This window comes from Carcharodon carcharias, chromosome 10 (assembly GCF_017639515.1).
Source record: "Carcharodon carcharias isolate sCarCar2 chromosome 10, sCarCar2.pri, whole genome shotgun sequence".
In the NCBI taxonomy this organism is placed as follows: Eukaryota; Metazoa; Chordata; class Chondrichthyes; order Lamniformes; family Lamnidae; genus Carcharodon; species Carcharodon carcharias.
In genome coordinates, this window is record NC_054476.1 from 167,458,152 (window position 1) to 167,473,482 (window position 15,331).

Here is a 15,331-nt window from a genome sequence, read left to right on the forward strand (position 1 = left end):
CGGCTTCCTGACTGTACTCACCACCCCCCCCGAGCTTGCCTGACATGGGTGAAATTCTGTCCTATGTTTCCACAGTGAAAGTACTGTGGCTAAAGTATAACGCCGTGTGTGTGAAGAGAAGTAAGTGTTGGCACTGGGCGAATACCTAACATCTGTCGTTGCTGCCTTGTGCCCTGGTAGTAGATTGAAATTCTCACGGCCATGCCAGAAGAGATTTTATTTGCTGTAGAATGACTTTTATTTTCTTCTTTGATATTGATGGAAATTGACCTACAATAAGCTACGTATTGATTTATTTCCATTGGAATCAAGGTCATTTAATTTATTAAAAACAATGTTGTATTCTGTGTAGGAGTGTCCATCAGAGTTGAAGAAGCACAAGAGTGTGTGTGTTGGTGGGTGGCAGGATGGTTGGGGGGGGTGGGTGGCAAGGGAACAGCAGGCTTGATGAGTATAGTAAACCAAGAAAATATGAAACAGCGCTTGGCCACCATGAGATATAGTAGTGATTATAAAGTCTGGATATGTGTGAGGTATGTCGGTACATGTGGAATTGTGGGGAGAGAAATGAGGTGGACAATTTGTAGAACTGATACATGTTTTTAACCCTAATGGCTTTCACCTGTGGCCTAATATCAGGTGACTGAGTTACCATGATCCATATTTTGTGGTAGAAACAACTGGGGTCTGCACATGTGCAATTAAATGTGGAAATTCAAAAACTGCTTTTAGTGGTTCTACACCTATCCATGAGGTGCACTATTGAATATCTCCAGACAGCAATCAAGTAGAAATCACTAAACTGATGAGAAATTGCCATTTTGCGCTATTAATCTCACTGTAAGAGCCCCTGAAATGAGGCCTAACTGGATTAATGGTATAGTGAATTCATAATTACCACTAAACAGCCTCATAGGCCCAAAAAGTTGTTTTATATTTATTGCATGATAAATTTCTCCATTATCATAAAAAATTCACATTTTTAAAATAATAACTTTTTAAAAAGTTTATTATAGTTTTTCTTCTACCTTAATCTCACATGTAATTTCTAATCATTTATTTTGCTATCTGTAAATTTTAAATGAAAAGCAAAGGGATTCAGTGGTTTTTAATTTTCTGTCCATGAGAATTCTTCAGTGTGATTGGCTGCTTTACCGACTTGCTGACATCACTACTACTGAATAGCTGCAGATCCTGTTGACTTGATGCCAGATTCAAACTGCTATTGGGAAAGGGGAAAAGCCACTCCACAGGGATGGCTGGATCTTTCTGGGCAGCTTTCTTTGAGGTCAGCAGCGAGAGCCATTGTTGTGCCATTAAATGCAAAATCCAGCCCCATTACTTCACTACACACCCATCAGTAAAGTTTTCACTCCTTAGCACTGCCACTAAAAATACAACTCATTACCAGCTGCTGAAAAATCACCCAAAAGCACCAACAGGCTTTGGTTAAATTACATTCCATCTGTGATTCAATTCTTTGCGACAGCGATTTAGTTTTATTCTGTGAAGACGCTCTGTTATTCTGGCCTCTGCCACATCCACGATTTGCATTGCTCCACTACAGGTGTCCATGCTGTCAGCCCTCTGGATTTCTTTCCCTAAATCTCCCCACCTTTCTACTTCACTCTCTTCTCCTTTAAGCAGCCCCTTAAAACCTAGCTCTTTGACTCAGATGTTGGTCACTTGCCCTAATATCCCTTTGTGTGGCACAGTCTCACACTTTGTCTGATAATACGCGAGTGAATGGAACATCTGGGGATGTTGCTACTACTTTCAAGGTGCAATGTAAATGCAAGTTGTTGTTGTGTCAATCAATGATCTCAGGTTCATTAAAGAATATTATAGCCAAATAAAATGAATTGTGTATTGTCTGAAATTTGGAATTCTATTAATCAAATATATGAGCCACTAAAAATACATTAAGATATTTTATATTATGAGTCATTGTGAAAGTTATTCTAGTAAAGTGTCAGAGAAGTAGAGCAAGAAAGCTGATTCAGCACAATTGAGATGCATTAAGGTGAAGTCTTTGATTGTAATTAGAATGGTCATGGAACCAGACACTTTTCTTCAGGCCAGTTAGGATCCTCTGTATTAAAGATGCAATCTAACTGACATAAATCCCCAACAGCAGACATTACATAAGGTAGTGTGTTTAAGGGTAAACTTTATGAATGTGTCCTTCCAACGTGAAACCTTAGCAGACAAGGAAGTATTGAGGAGCAATTTGAGATTTCTTGCAATTTTGGTAGTTGAAGAATTAACCTTTATTAAGTTTTCACTTTAATGTAAAAATCTGTTTATGTGTCTTTTTTGTGTTTCCCAGGCATCAAGACCAGATTTTTAAAAATCGTGCTTTGCTTTAAGTTACCTCAGGAAGTGTATGACATATGACAGAAGCTGACAGATCAGCCAAAACATCAATGCACTCTCGCACATGAAGAGGTCTGTGATAAGCCCTCAAACCTAAGTGGAACGTGAAGAAAGGAGAAGTGCCACCTTTTAGAAGGGACCACTGGAGAATGACTGCAGATCTAACAGGAAGTGAGTGCACAAGATATTGTGATCTTACTGATCATTCACAGAACACCTAAATATTCTTGACCAAACACAATTTTTCAAAAGATTTCCTATTATGGTTAGACATTAGCAAACCACAGGCATGGACTTAATTGGACCCAGAACATTTGGAAAAACCATTATTTAGCAAAAGCTACCTTGATCTGTTGTTGCTGCTGCACTGTACAAGAAATTAAACTTCAGACTGTACTTGGCTGACCAGATAATCTGTCACTTAAGGTATTAATGTGAAATGGATGCTAAATTAAAGCTAGTTACATTGATACCTGGAATGAACGGGTGAGTCTTATGAGGAAAGGTTGGGCAGGCTGGGCTTATTTCCACTGGAGTTTAGACGACTGAAGGGTGACTTGGTTGAAGTATGAAAGTTCCTCAATGGTTTTGACAAGGTGGACATGGAAAAGATCTTTCCTCTTGTGGGTGAGTCCAGAACTAGGGGAGACTGTTTTAAAATTAGGGGTTGTCCTTATAGGGCAGAGAGGAGGAGGATTTATTCTCTCCAAGGGTTGTGCAACTTTGGAACTCTCTGCCTCAGAAGGTGGTGGAGGCGGGGTCACTGAATGTTTTTAAGGCAGAGGTAGATAGAGTCTTGTTAGGCAAGGGAATCAAAGGTTATTGGGGGGTAGATGAGAATGTGGAGCTCGAAGGACAAACAGATCAACCATGACCGGATTGAATGGTGGAGCAGGCTCAAGGGGCCAAATGGCCGACTTCTGCTTCTATTTTGTATGTTCATATGTTTCTATGTTCATATGCAAATTGGTATTGAGATAAATGTGAGGCAAGACAGTTTAATGCCAGTGCAACCATTACACTGGCAGGCAGAGAGTGACATCTGGCCACATTGGATTGAACATTCTTGTTTGAGTTGGTAATGAAGATCTGTCATGCGGTTGTTATATTTTCTGATGATTTGCTTTGTCAGTTGTTGTAAAGATATAACCATGTTCAGAATGTCCCTTTGGATGGGAAAGGATGAGGTCTGAAAGTTTGTTGCCGGGTAAGCCGCAATTAAAGAAGAGCCAGTGTGTTGTGCTGCGATATTTATGTTTTTCTTTTGCATATCGAATAACAGCAGTTTCCAGCTCCTATATTTAAAGTAGCAATTTGCAGATGAGCAATGAACAGCACACAAGGAGTATAATCATGGTACAGGTTCCTAATTAGCTTTATAAGGGAAAAGCCAGGAGTTGGGAATCACTTGAAGGGCTGAAGTGGAATTTATATTTATCAAGCATCCATGATTGGGAAATAGAGTAAATCCTTGGAGATTACTTACAAACCGAGGGCAGCATTTTACAATCGGCGTGCAGGGGCATGACTGTCATGCCGGAAGGTAAAATGATGCACGATGACGTCGGCTGTGTGTCCTGATGTCATCGCGAAGTTGTACAATATTTCATTCGGTGGGAGTGCACCGGAGTCGGCTGTGTGCCCGCTGATAATTGAAAGGCCCATTAAGGCCATTAACCAGGTAACTAACCTGAATTTCACGCTGCCCATCCAGCCTTATGGTGGTGGTGGGTTGGGTGGGGGGGGGGGGGGGGGGGGGGGTGGGGTGTGGGGTGGGGGGGGGTTGGTGGTGGGGGCAGGCAAAAAGGCCAAGCAGCCTTTACATTTTTCAGAAAACCTCATCCACAGGCGGGATGAGGTTTCCTGAAGCTATTACAAATGAAATAAAAAGTTTCATTTGAACTTAGAAACCCGCCCCATCTCATGTGACACGGTCACCTGAGGGGACATGTTTCACCGAATTTTTCCGCTCTTTATTAATTTTTTCAGAAAGCGTTTCAATTTCCCTGAAGCACAGAGATTGAAGCCTCTTTCACGTGCATGAGTGAACTGTGTGCTTGACCCGACTCTCCCTCCTCCCACCGCCCGCACTGGTCAAGCTCAGCACCACCACTCACAATCCACGCAGGATGGGCCTTAATTGGCCCGCCCGCGTGAAATTGCAGTGCAGGGACGATCGGGGGCCACAGTTGGTTCCGCGACCACCCCTGCCAGCTCCCACTGAGCCCGCCCGACGTACAGAAGATCCTGGCCCTAATTTCTGTAGATTGCTTTGGGACTAGAATGTATGTTTTGTATTGAAGTCACTGCAATAAATATAAATTGTTTCTGGTACAACATTGACATATTTTTGCTATGTTGTAGAGGTAGAATACAGGACTTTACTTAGGTAATTACTCTAAAGCATCAGCCTTAACTGGGGTCAATGGCTCGGATTTTGCTGTCAGTGTCGAAGTGATGAAACTCACCCCTGATCTTGAATCAAGCTAACTACAATCTTTATGGAGTGGATTTCACATTTCCTGATGTTAATTTGATTCATGGTGCCAACTACAGGCGATCTCTAGTGCCCAGTAAGAGTGATGTCACCAAGCAGGTTAACCCGCCAATGAAATTGAAGAACTCTTCCAGTCAGCAAACCAGGAAGTAAAATGCAGTGACTATCCTTCACGATTTGATCATTTTGCAGAGAGCAAAATAAAGATTATAATGTAAACATGGGATTATGTTGAAGACTGAAGTATCATAAATAAACTTTTAAAAAACATATTGTTATCATATTCAAATCTATGGAGTTTTTTTTATTATAATAGAGAAATTTGACATTCCAGAAAAATAAAATTAGTTTTCAGGGCCAGAGATTTTGTTCAGAAATAATTATGACTTAGTACCTTATTAAAAACCCAGGTACACCTTATTCAACAATGCATAACTTTTTGTACCATTTTTACTAAGAGATAGAGCACAAAAATTGAACGTTCATACCAATTCATGTGATTTTTAAAGGGATCGCAGCAGTGTATCCTATGCAGGGACAGGGATTCATTGACAGTAGCTTCTGGATTCCCGAGCTGAACTGTGCATATGTGGAAGCTGCTGCCAGTTTCAAAATTGTAATAACAGGGAGTGCTGGCAGGTTTGCCATAATTACAATGGCAACATCTGGATCATTGGTTTAGGTTTCTTATTTAGTGTTTGTGGACAGGGGCAGTTCACAGCAGCTGTCACAAAATAATTAACTCGCTGGTTAGGTGTCTCGACTCATGTTTTGAAATTAGTGTAGTGTTCAACCGCAAACAAAGCGCTCCATCTTTCCTTAAGCCGTAAAGGACCTCAGAAATTCTACGTCTCACTGGAAAAGCTTGCTTACCTTTGACGGAATGTAAACATAACAGAATTCCTCATCGGGTGTGTTTTATATCTCATCTACACTCATAACATTCCTAGCCCTTTACACACCAATAAAAAACAGCTGCAAGCAATCTCGAATATACCAAGCAATGATTTCCCCACATTTGGCCATAAAGTGTCACTAGCACATGAAGTGTCACTTTCGGTTCAATGACATTATGAACTTTCCCAGTTTTGTGCCATCACTATTCAATTCAGTCACATTGTAGCTTGAGTAAATAAAGTGGCCTTCCTTAGTGATAATCTGTAATGAAGTTTTACGGCAATAAGATTAACAGCAAGAACAACCCAGATTGTTACCGTTCATGATGAGGTGATTTGTGAAGTCAGGTCCTCAAGGCCCACAGCTGCTCAAGGTCACCCTGCAAGACCACCTGCAGTCCTCCCTCACTGAAAGTCAGTAGCCTTCCAACAGCCCTGTTGCAGGCGTTGGAGTAGCACTGCATTGGAACCAGGGAAAGGCACACATAATACAGGGGTGCAGAGTGAATGCAGAAGGATGATCAGTTGGCTTTTGTACAGGTTTAGGGTGGTTTGTTTGATGATGGCTCTTAGTTCAGCATTGTTATCAAGAGGATGCTGTCATGGTCAGTGACAGGAGTGCAGAGGGAAGGTAACATGCAGGACTGTTATGGAATGAGGAATTAGGGATGTATTTGGAAGTTCTTTCCAAGCCATTCACCATCCTGACTTGGAAATATATTGCTGTTCCTTCACTGTCACTGGGTCAAAATTCTGGAACTCGCTCCCTAACAGCAATGTGGGTGTACCTACACTACACAGAGTGCAGCAGTTCAAGAAGGCAGCTCACTACCACCTTCTCAAGGGCAATTAGGGGTGGGCAATAAATGCCCACCTCTAACGCCCACATCCAATGAATGAATAAAAAAATGATCTCATTGAAGAATACAAAATTCTTACAGGGTTTGACAGGATAGAGGCCGGAAAATTGTTTCTCCTGGGTGGGGAGTGGTGGGGGTCAGAACCAGGGAACACAGTCTCCAAATAAAAGGTAAGCCATTTAGGACAGAGATGAGTCAGAATTTCTTCACTCAGGAGGTGGTGGATCTTTGGAATTCTTTATCCCAGAGGGCTGTGGAGGCTCAGTCATTGAGTATATTCAAGGCAGAGATCAATAGATTGCTAGATATTAAAGGTATCAAGGGATATGGGGTTAGTGCAGGAAAATGTTATTGAGTTAGAAGATCAGTCATGATCTAGTTGAATGGCAGAGTGTGAGTTGTTGAATGGCCTACTCCTCCTACTTACAATGTTCCTATCACCTGGTACCAGTCAGATGAGCCAATCATGGACAGCCTGGCTGAAAAGGGGCTTTGTTGATTGCCCCCTCCCTTCCTCCTCCCCGAGCTCTTCTTCCTTCTCCTCACCTGCTTGCCGTGTACCTGGTGGCAAAGGCTGTGCCCTCAGGATGGCAGGGTTATGCAGGATGCAACAGACTGCGATGCGTCGTGAGATGTGATCTGGCAAGTGCTGCAGAACTCCTCCTCCAAAGGGGTCCAGGCAGCAAAAGCAGACCTGGCAATCCAACCACTGTTTTATAACTGGCGCTGGCCCTTAAACTTATGATGCTGGATAAGCTTAATGCTCACCCCTTACCCTACATGTTTGTAACCCACTCCAAGTGAAAATTCCACCCACCCTTTCCATTCATGGAATGGAATTCCACTTAGTTTCTTTCCCAAAATATCTCTGTCTTTCTGCCTCCCTTTTTCACAGTTCTTAGAACCTACCTCTGACCAAGCATTCGGTCACCTATACTAATATCTCATTTTGCTACTCTGGCCTGGATTGGCAGAAGTGGTGGAAAATCAGAAGACCCTTCCCTGAACATGGCACCTACCATTTTCATGTGGGCGGGAATGGGGGCGGGTCGTGTTCTGCACATTCACCTTTCCTGGAGGAAGCTACCCATATAAATAATTCTGGTGACCCAGGTATGCAAAAAGATGACATATACAGGTTGGATCTGGTAGGAACAGGTCTGAATTTAGTGAAGTCATTTGGAGAGGTGAGGTACCCTTTTGGTGAGATAAGGCACCCCTTTGGATATGGTCCCAGGACATCTTTGGGGCAGGTCAGATGCCCTTTGGGGGCAGTAAGGTGCCCCTTTGGATTGTTAAAATGAGGCATAAATGTACATAAAAAGTGTGCATAAACTCATTGACTGTGAAGCTCATTGGAATTGTCAAAAGTGTTAAAATGAACCGTCAAAGGCAATTGTCAAAGCTGTCAAAGCATTTACAACTCCTGCCATTTAAATCTTTGAAAAAAATGTCTGGAGAATTTTAAAAAATCATTGCTTACTATTTCACTCTTTTTCAATTACTAGCTTACTGCTGCATACTGATTTCACAACCTTCCATATCACCGTAGGGTGCCTGCCATTTCACAGTTTGATTGACAACTCCACATGGTTCTAGACTCTTTGAATTGGGACTATGGATTCCAATGCTTATTTTTATAAGGGATTATACCTTTGAATGAAATGTTTGTTCTTATAAGGGATAATGTAGTTGAAGGAATGCAAATGTAGTAAATGGGTTTTATAAAAATAAAGGCCAGGATTCTATGGCTCCGACATGGAGTGTTTTCCCTGGTGGATGCAGCGAGCCATTTAATTCTCCGTTCAGTTCAGTGGGACCGTAATATCGCACTGGGTGGGAGAGGCCGTAAAATCCTGGCCAAAATCTGAAATGGGCACTTAGAACTTTCTATTATTTCATCTCAGCGTGGCTCCTGATGTCTATCTGCCCATGGTGGATATTGGGTGAGGAGGCATGTTAGGTGTAAGGGGAGGATGAGGGTTGGAGGGCTGTTTTGTGTTTTATTGCTTATTTAAAAAACTTTGGCACAGTGCCGGAGCACCAAGACAGGCCTACCTCCCAGCTCGCCTCTGCACCCGGCATCCTCCACACTCATTCCGGGGGTTGCTTGGTCCATCTCCGAGGGAACCCTTCCACCCAGAATGAAAATCCCAGCTTCCAGAGCACTTTCTCCCAGGTCAATTTTGCGGAGCCAGGAAATGTCCTGACTCTGCGGTCCCAACCCGGGAGTGGAAATCTAGGCTTCGTTGTCAATTTTTGTTCGGGAACGCTCGTGTGAAGCACCTTTGGAAGTTTTACAACATCAAAGACATTATATCAATAAAAATCGTTGTTGTTCCTTTCTTTGATGCCAAAGATTAAAGCACTAACATTGTACAAACAGGAGGAAATTCATAACCACTAGCTTTGCTAAATTTATAACTTGGAGAGAACATGTTTTCACCTTGTTTAGAATACGGGATTCTGCTGACATTACAATAGACAAACATGAGAACCTCCAGAGGAAAATCGTCACCATTATGCCACGGACAGGCAGACCCATTCAGTGAAAAGTAATTTCTGTAAGAAAGTGCTGAAGCACAAATGATTTAACTTTTTAACAAGCACTGGGATTTGAAAACAGAAATAACTGAGCAAAACATTACACTTGAAACCGCATTATATATAATATATTAAAACTGCACTCTTACATCCATGATAATAAAAATGAATGGAATTCTGGGTTTGAATAAGAATTAGGGCTAAGCCAAACAATTGTATTTATTGATGTATGATAGATAACTAGATAAATGTCATGCTGTTAAACTAGCTGAAACTTTTTTTTAGAATTGAGAAATCTCAGCAAGTTGGCAAGACATTAAGAAATGAAATTTTTTCTACTTGCCTTTGGGATGTAGGTGTCGCTGGCTGGGCCAGCATTTGTTGCCCATTCCCAATTGCCCTTGAGAAGGTGGTGGTGAACCACCTTCTTCCGTGCTGCAATCTCATGTGCTGTAAATGCACCCATAGTCTTGTCAGGGAGGGAACTTCTGGATTTTGACCAGGTACGGTGATCAACAACAACATTGTTCAATTACAGAATGGTGTGTGACTTGGAGGAGAACTGGCAAGTGGTCGTGTTCCCAGTTTTCTGTTGCTATTGCCCTTCCAGGTGATAGAGCTCACAAGTATGGAAGGTACTGTGAAAGGAATCAAGGTGAGTTGCTGCAGTGCATCTTGTAGAGGGTACACACTGCTGCCACTGGGTGCCAATGGTGGGTGAGTGAATATTTAAGGTGACTGATGGATGTTGGATCAAGTGTGCTGCTTTGACCTGGATGGCTTTGTTTTTTTTTTGAGTGTTATTGGAGCTGCATTCAGCCAACTAGTGGAGAGTTTCCTCCTTAATTTCTATTGACTTCAGTTTTGACAGGGATCCTTGATTCCACGCTCTGTCAAATGCTGCCTTGATGTCAAGAACAGTCACTCTCACCTCACCTTTGTAATTCAGCTCTTTGGTCCTTGCTTGGACCAAGGCTGTAATGATGTCTGTGGCTGAGTGGACCTGGTGGAACCCAAACTGAGAGTCAGTGAGTAGGTTATCGCTGAGTAAGTGCTGCTTGATAGCACTGTTAATGACACCTTCCATTACTTCGTTAATGATTGAGGCTAGACTGATAGGGTGGTAATTGGCTGGTTTGGATTTGTCCTGCTTTTTGTGGACAGGGCATACTTGAGCTATTATCCACATTGTCAAGAAGATACCTGAGTTGTAACCATACTGGAACAATTTGACTAAGAGCATGGCTAGTTCTGGAGCACAAGTCTTTAGTAATACTGCTGGGATGCTGTCAGGGGCCACAGCCTTTGTTGTAGTCAGTGCTTTCAGTTGCTTCTTGATATCATGTGAATCAAATTGTCTGAAGACTGACAACCAAGGTGAGGACATCAGGAGGAGGCCAAGATAAACCATCCACTAGGCACTTTCCAGTTGAAGATGGGTGCAAACACCTCAGCCTTGTCTTCTGCACAGATGTGCTGGTCTCCGCTAACATTGAGAGTGGGGGTGTTTGTGGAGCCTACTCCTCTAGTTAGTTGTTTAATTGTCCACCACCTTTCATGACCGGATGTGGCAGGACTCTATAGCTTAGATCTGATCTGTGAAGAAGAAGTAGTCACCTATGGATTTACAAGCCAATATGTGTTAGAGGGAATGACCATCAGAAGTGAAGACTTCCACACTTTATAAGTGCTCAGAAAGGATGAATTAGCATACGAGATCAATTGATCCATTTTTATTTCGGTGAGCATGCAGAGAGGAAGAAGAGTGTGTGGAATAGTGCATTTGCAATTTACAATGAACTTGAAAGAAAAATAGAGATTAGTGGCTAGAGATGAGCAAAGGATCATCCATCAAATAAGAATCTTGGCTTTGTAAGGTAGAGCAGTGTATTTGAGCATAGTTCAAAAACTTTAGGGTATTATTATTAGGGCATAAAGTGCAAAAGTAAAGAAGTAATAATAAATTTGTAAAAGAGAATAGTTGGTCGATGGATAGAGTATTGTGTTCAGTATTGGCTACCCCATTATAGAAAAGTTAAGAAAGCCAAAGGGAATATACAATGTAAATGCACCAAAATGATACCAAGGATGAGATGCTACAATTATAAGGAGACACAAAACATTGTGGCTATTTCTCTTGGAGAAAGTTAAGCCAAAGTTTTATTGGTGTGTTTAACATTATGAAGGGGTTTGTTAGGATGAATAGTGAAAGACTATTCCATCCGATTGGGGAGTGAGTGACAAGTTGTCATCAAATGAAAACAGTCCCTAACTGGGTGCCGGGAGAGATTGGGAGAATTTTGTTATGTAGAGAGCTGTTAGAGCATAGAACGCTTTGCAGCAAGGAGTAGGTAAAGTGCAGACTATTGCATTATTTAAGGGAAGAGTAAGTAGATAAAGAGATATGGACAGAGAGGAGACAGTGGAAAGCAAAGAGTGAGCACAGGAAAGGTGGACTGAATGGCCTCCTTCTGTAATGTAAATATCTACAGCTCTTCATGTATAAGAAACTGAGGGGACCACTTGGACACTTCTGAGTGTTGCTGATTTATAATTTGAATGTTCTGAGATGTAATCATTTCCTGTTTGAATGTATTGTCAGCATTCTGCACAGTAATCTGTAGATGTTGGACTGAATGCATATTTAACCAGAAATTGATAGAAATGACCTCAGCTCCTTCATTTTCCTTGCCAGGTGCCGAGCTAATAACCTAACATCGTAAAGTGATTCCCACATTTGATAGATTCATGATGCCTTTTGTCAACGCTGTGAATAATGAATAAACTGATGATCACAAAGTACTTGCATATGCTTGTTTCCAAAATTACATTTTGTGTATTTCAATATTTGCTGGACCATTTCAATAATAGAATATTTGTAGAGAAGTGGCTTCAGTTGGCAAAACCCTGTATTGTATAACATGTTAATCTGACGTGGCCTGTTTGCGAATTCTTCCGTGTCAGCTTCATATAATTTTTTGGCATTGGATCAGGGCAGTGTCTGTTTGAATTTGAATTCATCTTGTGTCAGATGCAGTACTTTGATATCGCATGGTGCAGTAAGGGCTGCACCAAAGAATCCATTGGTAGAGTTGTGCCAATGTTTTAGGAATTGACCCCTGGATTGGTTCCAGGTGGGATGGAAATTAAGCAGGTTTTCTACTGCTGATCGCTATCAAGTGAACATTGCTGGGAAGTGTGTGAGTGAATGTGTGTGTGAGTGAGTGTGTGTGTAAGTGAGTGTGTGTGCGAATGAGTTTGTGTTTGTGTGTGAGTGAGTGTGAGTGTGTCTGCATAAAATATCTCTGAGAACCATATTGGACTTAGTTGTGATGCTACAATTCAATCGAGGTAGTGAGGAAAGAAAATAAGAAAAAGATAATTTTCTTTTTAAGAAGCTACATATTTATTAAACTGGTCTATTTCATTACAGTTTACAATTTGAATTTTTCAACCTCACAATCCATACTCATGTATATGTCAATAGGATATCTTTGAACCAGCTGCTGTACTGCACAGAATTTTATTAATATTGGTCTCAAACAATCAATAAATCACATTGAAGATAATGCTGTTTTGCATGAATTATAGGAATTATAGGTGTGGAGTACCAGGTAAGACTGGCATTAATTTTCCATCCCTGGTTAACATGAATTCTTTGTCGTGGTTTAATAGCCCTGAAGGGCTTGTTAGGAACCTTCTGAGGGTATTTATGAGTCAATTACATTGGTGTGGCACTGGACTTTATTCGTTGGCTGGTCTGACTAAGGACAGGGATTTGCCTTCCCTAAACGACATTAATGACAGCTTCATAGTCACTTTACTGATACCAGCTTTTTGTTCACAGACCTTTTTTTTTAAAAAAAAGAATTTAAATTGTCAACTGCCTTATTCTTAGCATTATTTTCCTCTGAATTGATAGTCCAGTAACATAACCATGACAATAACATATCCATGTTAAGTACAGTAATCCTCACTTAAAGTTCTAGTTGCATTCCTGAAATTTAGACTTCAAGTGAAATTACTTTAAACAAATCACATTTTCCCATTGAAACCAATGAAAGAGTGTTAGGCTCTGTAGGACCTTCCTCGTCAGAGAGAAAAAAATAAAACATTGGACCCTGCAAGTTGAAATATTTTACATTGCTAGATTCCTATATTGGTAGATAAACTGTTGAAATAAAAAAGAATTAAAAATATAAAAGAAATACCGTATGCTAACTCTTTCTACCTATCACCTGCTCACTGCCCCGCAGCTCGATTCACTGCCTCTTGCTGACCCTCTCTCACTCTCTGCTTCCCTCACTGTCTGCATCCTCCCCCAACCCCCGACTCTCAGCTTTCCTCCCTGACTACACCGCCCCCCCCCCCCCACTCGCTGCTTCCATAACCAACACTTGTCACTTCCCGCGACCCCCATGCTCACCACTTCCTCTCCCGAACCCTCGCTGTGAGCAAGGGGTGGTAAGGGAAGAGTTGGACAGTGTAGCAGCGAGTAGGTGGGAGACAAGGAGGGAAGCAGTGAGAGTCGGGCAGAGAAGAGGTGAGCAGGGTGGAGCTGGAGAGGGAAACAGCAAAGCGGGGGGGGGTTGAACAGGGAAGCAGTGAGCAAGATGGAATCTCCCAAGGCAGGAGAGGCCGCTCAACAATGGTGCCAATTGGGTCTTGCACACTCTGTCGGCCCTGGCGCGATATGGCGCTAAGGCGAAAGTCCCGACACTAAGTGTGTATACCAGCCCTATTATATCCACAAAGTTGAAGTGAAACGGTGCTGAATGAGGCAACTTCAAATGGGGACTTACTGTACATGTGATGTATAATCACATCTGCATTTACAAATCTGAATTAACAAAGAATTGCATTTGCACATGTAGTTCATCCTTTCAACTGGGTATAGGAATCGTTGGATGGAGAAAAATCTCCTTCAACCAGAGAGTCTAAGGGTCTAGATCTCAGGGGCTTGCACTTGTGAAGAGCTTTGATTAGGAAGAATCAATCTTGTGCGAGGCAATGGATACATTTTCCATGCATATAGTCGAAATGATGGAGAGGAAGAAGTCGATTACTGCAGGATAATGCAGTAAATTTCCTATGTAATGAGGAAACACATTGGAGAGAATGACAGTACAGACGATTTCTGCAGTCATAAGGAAACAAGAGGCACAAGCATCAACCTTATCTCATGTTTGGTTAAAAATTAAACATTTTCTCATATTGTAGTGGGTGATGATTGATTGATGCTCAGACACAGTTATCTTAATATTGAGTCATGGAAGAGGTAAAATTGTTGGTAGGAGCAATTAATTTATCATGTATATATATTAGGGTTGTGACCGAGGTTGGAAGGAGAGGTTTAGAAGAACAGAAAGAGAAAGCAAAGGGAAAAGACTGAGAAAGTAACTATTGTTATTTTACTAATATGAAGAGGAATATGAGAATCCGAGGACAGGAAAAGGCCACCTAACCCAAATAAAGTTCAACCCTTTAGTTCTTTGCAACTCGCAGGGTGAAGGCCTTAGCTCAGTGGTATAACTCTTACCTCTGAAGGATATGGGTTCGAGTCCCTTTCCAGGTATTTGAGGACATTATCCAGACCGACACTTCAATGCAGCTATGAGGAGTGTTGCACTGTCAGAGGTGCTGACTTTTAGGATGCCATGTTAAACTGACTCCTTATCTTCCCTGTCAAGTAGAGCTAAGAAGATTCCCATTTGTCCCTAACATCGAGATCTCAACCCAAAGCACAAAATCCTGCCTAAAGATTGGGTTATACACATGCAATTAAGGTGGAAGCTAAAATGCTTTAAAGTATTCTTTTTAATGTTATTTTAAAAAATATATGGAATTTTTGTCATGGAATGAAGCAGATCAAAATCCAGGCTTCTAAAATTACTTTTTCAGGGCCAGAGAGGTTGATCAGCAGCAGTTATGAATTAGGGAACTGGAGCTTCTATTTGCAAGTGATGTTATATTTTAACCCTTCTGGATTGTGGCAGAATTAAAGAAGACAAAATCCAGCTAAATATCAAACAAAAGTGATGTATTTTTGTCACAATAATATCAGCCCCACACTGAACTGTTAATTATCCGACTGAAATGGACTTCAGGTAAGAAATAAAAAGAGAAGGAATGACTTAAAAAGATTCACAATAACGAAG